This window comes from Eriocheir sinensis, unplaced genomic scaffold (assembly GCF_024679095.1).
Source record: "Eriocheir sinensis breed Jianghai 21 unplaced genomic scaffold, ASM2467909v1 Scaffold385, whole genome shotgun sequence".
Taxonomy (NCBI): Eukaryota; Metazoa; Arthropoda; class Malacostraca; order Decapoda; family Varunidae; genus Eriocheir; species Eriocheir sinensis.
This window is the reverse complement of record NW_026111704.1, coordinates 301,786-313,155: the sequence shown is the minus strand read 5'-3', so window position 1 is coordinate 313,155 and position 11,370 is coordinate 301,786.

The following is an 11,370-nucleotide window of genomic DNA, read 5'->3' as shown; positions in this document are numbered from 1 at the left end:
CTCCACGCTGGTGGTCGCCGATACCACGAAAACAGAGACTGTGAAAGCGGATCGAGGCGATGGTAATGGCTGTTACCAGGATGGTAGGGCCTTTGGTTACGGTGCGGACCAGACGACTGTGAAAGCGGCCCTTAGGCTCTTCGTCTCATCAGCTTTCATCTTCTTACGGATAGTCTTCTACCTCTTAAATTCCGTTGCGATGTTGCCTCTCTTTCTATCTTTTATCGATATTTTCACGCTGACTGCTCTTCAAAACTTGCTAACTGCATGCCTTCCCCCCTCCTGCGGCCTCGCCTCACACGACTTTCTGATCAAGCTCATCCCTATACTGTCCAAACCCCTTATGCAAGAATTAACCAGCATCTTCACTCTTTCATCCCTCACGCTGGTAAACTCTGGAACGATCTTCCCTCATCTGTATTTCCTCCTGCTTACGACTTCAACTCTTCCAAGAGGAGGGTTTCAGGACACCTCTCCTCCCGAAACTGATTTATCTTTTTGGCCACTCTATTCAGGAGCAGTGAGTAGCGGACTTTTTTATTTCATTATTGTTCTCTTTTTTTTACGCTCTTGCACTGTCTCCTCTGCTGTAAAAAAGAAAAAAAAAAACTCCAGACGGCACGAGGACGGCAGCAGCGACGCTCACGGGACGGGAGCGAGACACGTCCTCCTTCACCCACGGCCGCCAGCAGACTCGATGATGCGTTCGAGGATCCTTCAGAACTGCAGGGTTTACCGGAGTGCTGAGTTATTTGCAACTTACCATAGGCTTGTTCTTGCAACACTCAAGCTTCATGTCAAGACAAGAAGAATCTCGAAATGCGACACTACTGTGTTCCATCTCGAGAGATTGGAGGACCTGGCATGTGCACAGTAGTATGCAGTGATAGTCTCAAATCGGTTTGAAGTGCTTGGCACCCTGGAGGACCCTGTAGAACGGTGGGATACCTTCAAACGTGAGACTCTGCAAGCTGCCGAGGAGTGCACTGGAGAGCGCCCGAGATATAGGAGTGGCTTTGCCTCGGTGGAGACGCTAGAGTATATCGAGGGGAGTCGCGCTGCCAGACTTGCTGGGAACCGGGACCATTACAGGGCTCTGTCACGTAGGACTAGAGCACTCCTGAGGAGTGACAAGGAGAGGTATGCCAGGGGTCTCGCCGAGGAGGTCGAGGGCCATTTAAATGCGAATGACCTCCGACCTGCTTACCGAGCCCTGAAGAAGCTCCGCTCCAAGTCTTCCTCTCAGGTGAGCGCTATCTGAACAGCTGACGGCTGCCTCGTGTCGGACATGGATGGGCAGAGGGCTCGTTGGGCTGAGTACCTTGAGCAGCTGTACATGGCAGACCCTCCACGTGGGCAGCGTCCAGTTGCTGGGTTGCAGGTGGCGGATGCTTACCCACCCATTGACGAAAGCCCACCCTCTCTGGTTGCGGTCAGAGAGGCTGTGGCTAAGTTGAGGGGTGGGAAGGCACCTGGCGCTTGTAACATCAGCGCAGAGCTGCCCAAAGCTGGAGGTGAGGCCATGATCCACGGGTTGCATGCGGTCTTGACTGCCCTATGGCAGTCCGGTACCATTCCTCCTGACTGGAAGAGGGGGTTGGTAGTCCCTATCTGGAGAGGGAGAGGGGGCCGCCAGGACTGCAACATCTACCGTGGTATTACACTGCTCATTGTGCCAGGCAAGGTGCTTGCCCACCTATTGCTGATGAAGCTGCAGATACCTGAACAGTCTGGGTTCACGCCTGGTAAGTCAACAACTGATCGTACTTCGCGTACTGGTGGAACGCCGAGGTGAGTTTCGACAGGGGACGCTTGCAGCCTATGTCGATCTCATGAAGGCGTTCGATTCAGTGCAAGGCGAGGCACTCTGGGATCTTCTGCGACTCCTTGGGATTCCTGCGAGGACTGTTGGTTTGCTGACTGGCCTGTATTCTAGGACAGAGAGTGCTGTGAAGTGTGTGTGGGGGGGCTTGCCCAGCTTCTTTCCCGTGAATGCGGGTTTGTAGCAGGGCTGTGTCCTTGCCCCATCGCTTTCCAACACTTGTATGGACTGGGTACTAGGCAGATTGAATGATTGATTATTGGATCGTTGTGTCTTGCCGCCGGAACTGCAGAGTTGTGGACCAGAGTCATTGCGGAGCATCCATTGGCAATACCAGGGTCACTGACCTTGTTTTTGCTGATGATGCAGTAATCCTAGCGAAGTTGCTGGAGGTTTTGGTGATGGCTTTCGGGGCACTGCACGAGGAGGCAAAGCCCTTAGGACTTCAGGTCTCCTGGGCCAAGACCAAGGTACAGATGTTTGGAGGCTTGCTGGATGACACAGTACAGTTTGTTCATGCGTGTGGCGAGGACGTTGAGATCTCAGAAAGTTTCATGTATCTTGGTAACGTAGTTCATAACAACGGTGAGCCTGCCCAAGAAGTCTTACGGCGGATTGGTCTGGCCCACGATGTTATGGACTCGCTCAACACGAGTATATGGCGTTGTCGATACCTGTGCAGAAGGACAAAAATCCGGATCTTCAAGTCCCTTGTGCTCCATGTCTTACTCTATGGTTGTGAAACATGGAGACTTGGAGAGGCGGATTAATGCCTTTGGTAATAAGTGTCTACGCAGAATCATGGGATATCGCTCGAATGACTGTGTCAAACCGGCGACTACACCGTGAGACTGATTCGACATATATTACCTGCATAGTTCGTCAACGCCAACTCCGGCTATACGGGCACGTGGTACGTTTTCCGGAAGCTGATCCTGCTTTTCGGGTTGTCTCTGTAAGAGACAATCCAATGTGGAGGAGGCCAAGGGGATGCCCACGGAGTTCGTGGTTTTAGCAAGTCGATAGATCCTGCCGGGAGGTACTCGGGTTTGGAAGGGGGCCTGCATGGAGACTCGCTCCCCGGCGTATGCCCCCACTGATTGATTGATTGAGTCATCAGAGCTGTGAGGATGAGTGCTAGTTCATAGGCGATAACGTTTTTGAAGTCCACATTTCTAAAACTGTCTTGTAGTCCAATAACTCTTGAGAAGAAGAATTATATATCATACATGACTTTATGGCCAATTTTTATTCCCTTTCTTATCACGGACATGGTGGCGACTCTTTTTTCAATATTGTTCTATATCAATTTGGCAAATATTTATGAACTCAGGAAGGAGCTCCTCATCAATGCTTAGTGCCTTCTCAACATTCACTGATGATAGAACAACGTAACCAGTGGCTAAGTTGGCAAGTTGATCTGGGTCTGCATCAGGACTGAGATGGTGGATATTCATATCAATTATCTTTCTGATTCCATCTCTGTCTTTCTTATCACTTTCCATACGAGCAACTGACTCTTCTTTGTGAGTCCTCTGGAATCTTTCATCAGCTGTCTCACCTCTCATGCCAGCCAACTAGCTGCACACATGACGGCTGAGAGCCCATGTTTTCAAGGTTTCTGGATTGAGTGTGACTCCAACAATTCCAGCTCGCCAGTGCCCATACCTCATGAAGGTTGATTCTATGAACATGTCACTCCGGATGCCATTCCATAAACCCTCCATATGCCGCATGACATGTTTGCCATTCAGGAAATGAGCACGGATATCTGATGGTAGTCTCCCAGTCGTTCTCAGGTAGATCAAAAGTGATCTGGCATTGTTCGAGTGCCCTGCAGCAAAGCCATATACTATCACTGCTTTCACACACTCTACATGCAGGGACCAATCTGCCTCTTTGCTTTGACATATGCCATCATGATTAAGACAGGCTTTATAAGGTAGTCAGTCCATACCCTACATAATCATGATTGCTCTATTTTCCAAATTCTCCATGCGGTAATCACACTTGACTAAAGTGTCTTGAAGGATTGGTTTAAGGATTACTTCTGCCACCATTCATCAAGCACGTGAAGACTGTGGAAACTCCTTGCTTGTGAACATTTTCTTTAAGTTATATAATTAAGATTTTTTATTTCCCACTTCTGGATAGCGACACAAGCAACAAAAAAACAGTCCAGCAAACGAGGGAGCAAAAAAAAAAAAAAAAGATAATGATAATCAAATAAAGCTAGTCCTGTACTGTAAATTGCTCAACGCTGACTAATGTCCATCAGGTTGATTAATAATGTTGGGTGTGTACACATTTTGGGCCTATAAAAAAAAGTATACCCATATGCAGGGTTAGGCAAAAAAAGACCCTTAGGCTGCCGGACTAGAGGGCAAAACAAGAAAACAAACTAAAAATAAAGATAGAATAAAAAGCCCGCAAAACGCTACACCTGCAAAAACAAATTGAGTTATGTTGAGATGAGGTAAATTTCGGATGGAGAGGTGTCTTGATACTACCCTAATTGATTGTACATCCATTTCTCATTATTTTATGCTACCAATTACCCCACCTTTACCTGTACACATATACCTGACTGCCTCACTGCCACCCTCCCGTCCCTTGGTAACAGGTATGGGAAACATGATGGAGACTGCTACTATTGATGATGTTGTATGTATCGTGGAAAGTGATAGGCTATCCTGTTTGTTGATATTGTTGACATAGTTATTTGCCTGAGGTATCAGTTATTTGTTTCATGAAACAGTGATAGTCTACTGTTTGTTGATAGTGTTATTTGCTCAGTATACTTATTATTTGTTAAATGATACATGTGTTTGTTGCATACTTAGGCCCGTCGTCTCAGATGCTGACGGCTCTCACATTCACTATTTCAAAAGGGCGAAAAAAGAGATGAATCGGGTTCTCATTTTTTGTTCACGTCCATAGTACATATTACATAAGACGAGAATAGTGGACATCACTTTATTGAAGAGGAATAATCTTTGGAATACTTGTCAATAGCGAACAGAACAACATGCCAGTGATTCAGAGAACAGAACTTAACTTCATGAAAGTCAATTTTCTAAGATATAATTCTTTAAATGACGCTCATATAGTGCAATACATTTTTTTTTCGTGTGTGTATTAGTACAATTATTAATAAAATGATTTCGTGAAACAATCCTTAATACTCTTCAACACATACAACATTATTAAGAAAACGTTCATTATGCATCCATATTCACTTAAAAATATATGTTAAACAAGAAGGCTAATCCTTATAGATTCATATTTCGGTGGTGGTGAGGAAGGTGGTGGTGGTGCTGGAAGTAAGGTGGTGGTGTTTTAGACCCTTCTTTTCTTGTATTAAATCAACTCTTTTATCACTCATTAATTACTCCATAAATGATCTCACCGTCTCGTATCCCTGGTAGCGTGATCCAGCTTAAGTTGGTATTGGAGACTGGAGTTCGGGGATAAACAAGGGAAAAAGTAAATATACATTTATTTAAAATTAAATGAAAGTAATTGCCTTACGCAATATTCTATGCTCAGACGATCATAACACTGGCATATTCAGCAATGGATGCAACATATGACAAACGACATGTCTTAAACATAATACTACAATATGTGCTCAGTTGTTGCCAATAATAATAACACTCGTCGTTCCACAAGCAGTGGTTTGTATCTCTCTGCTTACATCACAATCATTATGTACTCTCTTCACAAAATCCTACTACACATTCCTATAGTATAATCTACTACAAGTCTTGGAAACACCTAATTATACCACTCCCAGTGGTTGTACCTTTGCTTTACATCATAAACAAATAATCACAATCCTGTCCCACTCACAATCCTACTTCACATCTCCTACATTATAATCTCCAGGACAATACAGTCGGTTTCCCTTAGATTCTCGAATTTCTACTCACGATTAAGATCACAACAGCCATCCTCGGCTGAGTGAGTAGCAGGTCTGCTTGAGGCGAGAACCAAGCTCGGTATACCCATACCACTGATTTCTAGGCCACATTTTTCTTTGCTTTAGGCGGACTTACATCCTTGACACGCCCTTAATTTTCTACATAACCAATGGCCAATACTTCCTGTCACACCCATCTGCTCGCTCATTATGTTGTATTGTTTTACTTCTCCTGCTATTCGTGAGTCAGTCTTAAGACACTCCCTCAGTGATTTTTCTGTTAAATTATTGGCTCATAACATGTCGCCACGACTGACGTCACGGGTCAGAGTCTTTTCAATGGTTGTTCACACTTTCTGACCACGCCCACTGGGCATCTGTTTTCTGTATCTGAGTCTGGGTATCTGTTTTCCTTTACCCTCGTTGTTTCCCCTCTTTGGTACTTGAGATGCTTACACTGTTATATATGTCACTTTTTTTGTTAGTGTTTGTCCTGTCAGATGTTTACACATTTGTATATCTTTTATTCCTCTCTGGGTATCTGTTTTTCTTTATCCTCGTTGTTTCCCTCTTTGTTAGTGTTTGTCCTATGAGATGTTTACTCTGTACTGTTATGGCTATTCCTCTTGTTTGTTCGTTTTCTGGTTCCTGACAGGTGTAAGATTGCTCCCTTCCTATAAGAGGGAGCACGAGCCTTTGCCAGCACTCGTCGAGCAAGCAACTCTCCTGGGGCCATACTTATAAAGAAATTGTGTGTTTGACGTAAGTATCGCCATAACTAGGTGAAAAAGTTGTGGCTCTCACCATAAGATTCAGATTTCATCGCTACCAACCACGGCGAGGCACCTTATCAGCTCAGTTCTTTTATATCAATATTTAGGCTAAATAACACCGAAAAATTATGAAAACTATTTACTAAAAATACACTACATCCGTTATAAAATTGTTTTAGAAGGTAATGATGACATTTGTAAATATGATGGCATTGCTTATGTCGGCCCCGTTAAAACTAGTGAGCAAGATGGCAGAGAATTCAACAACTTCCGCCGCGTCTGCTGCTGCTGCTGATTTACCTTCCCCTCTCTCCGCCGAGTGCGGCGAGCGGAGGAGGAAAGATAACTGGGCTCAGGAGGAAATGCTCCTCCTGACCCAGTTATTTCAAGAGCGCAAGGCGCTCATCAAAGGAGACTTCACCGTCTGCAATACCCGGGGGAAGGCGGCTTCCTGGAAGGCGATTGTACATCGCCTTACAGAGGCCATTCCCTGGGGCAGAACCATCAAGGACTGCCAGAAGAAGTGGCAGTCCCTGCAGTCCACGGCGAAAAAGAACATCTCCGCCCACAAACAAGCGGTCACTGCCACAGGTAAGAAATGTTTCCATGTTTCACGACATAAAATTATTAGTCAAACACTACACTACGGTACACTTCCACTTTAGAAAAAGTAGTGGCAGGTAAAAGGTGAGACGTATTCAACTTTATGTAGCAGACTAACATAATGTTAGGCAGGCCCAACAAAACTTACCAGTAACATGATCTCTACATATTAGTAGGTATTTTACAATTTCCACTTACTCATCCTTAGTCATTTTCCTGTCTCAAGTTTACCTTGCAGTATTACTGAATCAATAGTTTTAGAATACATGATAATTCTTTTTATGAGACTCATGGACACTAATGAAAACCAAAAGTGATGGTCAGTATAACACCCATAGGACTCATAAAAACTGAACCTCCACAGTCAGATTACTCTAATAGCATAGACCTTTACAGTACTACTACTTGTAAATCATTATAAGTAAAGAGGTTACATAAGGTTCTTAAGGTAAGGGAAATAAAATTCATATGAATTGTTTTCAAGTAGTATTGTCTGGCACGTGTGGTATTTAAGGTTGTGGCTGCCTGCCTGCCTCTGGTGGAACATGTGGTTGAAGGGAGTAAATAAATTTCACCCACATTTTACTAGAAAATGCTCTTAACAAAGTACAAAATTCTATATTTTTTATAAGAAAATGGATGTTGTTAAGGTATGTAAATTACATATTGCCTCTGAAAAAAAATCCTTAACCTTAAAGAAAAAAACTGAAATCCATTATTAGAAAACAAAAGAAGGAAATTGTACTGTTGTAATCACTTCAGTCCTTGATCATCTACCCTTTTCATCTACCATGCTCAACACTAGTGCAACAAGTATTTGGTATTGTTATGCTGTATTTAATGTGCATCTGTAAAAGTTTCAATGGCAGCATGAACATGCATGTTGATAGACTTGAATTCAAAATGAATGCCAGAGTACAAGTTGTTCTTCTAAAAGTGTACTACAAACTTTTACAGACATTGTAAAATAATTCATATGCTTGTATTTTCATTGTTGACATTATTACAATGACTTATGTCACATCTTTTTAATTCTAGGTGGTGGTCCAGCTCCCCCTCCTCTCTCGCAGCTGGACGGCCTCGTTGCTGACATCTTGGGGAGCGGCAATCTGGTGTTTGGTGGCTGCCACGATCGGCCAGCAGACACCTTGTCGTTGAGCCACCTGCTTCTCCCCTCATAACCGTCAGCTTCGAGGATCAAAGGTATGGGCTACTTCACCACTTAGGATTGTATTGTTGATGCTATTTCTCGGGTTACCTGCTTAGTTTATTAGCATAATGATAAATAAATTAACCCCTCGCTTTTACGGAAATCAACAAACTTTTCTGGTACAGTCCTGTGTCTGCGGAAATTCACTGATACAGTTTGGCAGGTAAGGGGTTTGGTTCCTTAGTGGCCCGGCAGAAATTATACGCCCTATTGTAAACACTTTCATTCTTGTCCTTTGGTGAATCCCCTTTCATCTGCAGTCATGAATAGACATTTTTAGTTACAATAATGAACACCAAAAGAGAACTTTAAGCTCGTATACCAAACAAAGTTTGTATATATATGAAAAGTTTGAACCACTCAGACTACTGGATGTTAAGATGCGTCACCTCCTTTCCCCCTTTTAGTTTGTTATAGCGAGGGTTTATCAAATTGCAAAATTGCATGATTACTTGGCATAAGGAAACATATTTGTCAAACTGGGCCTGGATTCACTAACGCTTCGCAGATACGACGTTCTTAAGTGGATCCAATATGGCGGAGATAAGAATGTCGTATTTTGCTATTCCCAAAAAAATCTTAAGTCCGCCATGTTTAGATTTTCCTGCCTTAGCGCTGTTTCACACTTCCGCCGACAGACGGCAGTGGTGTGGTGTTCCGTTCCGTTCCGTTCCGTCCCTCTGTTGTTGACATTTTTCCCTCAACCAATAGGAACGCTTGATACATATGTACTCTAGAGACAGTAGCCAATCACAGGAACGTAAACAGTTACACGTGGGCCAGTGAAGAAAACAATAACAAATCATAAGGTATGAACACATCAAGAACATCTCATATGAAATGGAAAACAAGAAAAAAGAAAATAACTGGGACACCATCAGCAATCAGGAGTTGCCGTTCCAAAGGCTACAACTACGCATTTACATCAACGTCGCGTCCTTTATCCACGCCGCAGGAGCCACGCTGAAGAAGACACCATGGCAGCCCCTTCAGCCAAGAAACGCCTCCCTAACTTTTCCAACGAAGAACTTCTAGTCCTTATTAGGGAGGTGACAGACAGAAAAACAATGTTGCTGGGTAAGCTGGACTCAACACGTGTCACGAGGGAGGGGAAGAACATGGCGTGGCTGGCTGTGGTGGAGGCTGTCAACGCTGTTGGCGTCACCAGAAGAACTGAGGACGAGGTGAAGAAGAAGTTTCGTGATTTCCGCTCATTCGTAAAGAAGAAGGTTGCTGATGCAAGACAGGAAATGCTGAGAACAGGTAAGCCCATCACCTGTCAGGCAATCATCTATCGAGTAAAACTTGCTCGTTTACCTACAGGAAGGTGTCATTAGGTAACTTTTTGAACATGTATATCTTTTTGTCAGTCTCAACCTTAACTTGTTCCTCCTTGGGGTTGTCCTTGCTGAGCCACACGTCCCTGCTCTGACCTGCTAAAATAGTAACTTATTGGTGCAAAATTAGTGACATTGTTGCTTAGTTATTTACTTATCACCTTCCATTGTGTATATTAATCAAAAGTATACAGTATTCACAGTTTCTTCTCAGTTTATTGCCTCTTAAGTTTTAAGAAATATGTGCGTGCAAAAAAGACAGTGGTAGCCCATGTAATATTTCATGCAATTCTTATCATTCACCTTGACTTCCCTCAGTCAGTTGTATATTATGGGTACCAATGTTACTGCACCTTATAAAGTTAACCCTATATATTCCATCACCTGCAAGGTGTTATGCCACTAACTTAAGCAGTTATTTAGAACATTAACCTACCCCCCCCTCTCTCTCTCTCTCTCTCTCTCTCTCTCTCTCTCTCTCTATATATATATATATATATATATATATATATATATATATATATATATATATATAAACAATGACTCACATGCTGAGGAAAGAAGTGTAAGCCTGTGGGCAACCATAACTTACCCAGGCATTGTAAATTATTGTCAATAATTTAGTGACCTATCAATACAAGAACAGCAGCCTCACTAATTAATAGCAGCTTATAAATGCTAAATTATTAATAGCTTAATGAAAAGTGGTGGATTGGTGAGATTTAGTACTCTGCTTTCAAAGAAGCTCAATGTATGCCGCCCATCTGTTAAATTTGATTTCCATACCACCCCCCTTTTATTTTGCAATTCTGTCAACTTTAACAAAATTCATGCAAATCAAATGTTTCCTGAATATCAGGTTGAATGTTTCATGAGCATCAAGTTGACTGCATAACTTGAGGGGTGCTTTTCTTGTAATTAACCTTCGGCTAACCTTACTTTATGGGACTTAATACATCTAAAGTCTTGCCCACATTATTGGCCATTGCAAACCAGTGTGAAATTCATGATCCGTATTCATGGATGCTTTTGACCCTTACAACTATTTTCTAAGGTCACAAAGGACATCAGTCAGGTCCTTATGAATGTTTTTCACACTGATGATGCAGAAGCCTTATCTAATTACCACTAGGCTCAAAAACACAACCCATGATAGTACCCAGTAGCTTATTATATATCTAGACATTGCTTCTGCCATAACTTAGTCATTAAATTTCTTTATATTCTTCAAACTGACATGTTATCAAAACTTTCCTCATTCTCTCTCTCTCTCTCTCTCTCTCTCTCTCTCTCTCTCTCTCTCTCTCTCTCTCTCTCACAAAAAATAATAATTACTTTTTATTTCTTCAGGAGGAGGACCAACCGCAGACACCAAATTGAGCGCTGCTGAGGAAGCAATGGCTGCATTAATCAGCGAGGTTGCCATTGCTGGACATGCTGATGTCCCTGACTCTGAAGAAGTTCCAGGTACTATTTTAATTTTAGGTCCGAGGGCCCCCTTTCCAAACCTTGGGGTTGCGACCCCAAGTAAGGTCACTAAGCATTTTTCTTGGGGTATCCAAAACCTCAAATTATCAGACATGGTGTTATTACATTATAATAACACATATACGACTAAACTAGTGGGGTTGCAATCATGTCTAGAGGTGCATGAGTGGGGGGTCACCTGAAAGAAAAGGTTGGGAATCACTGTCCTTGGGTAA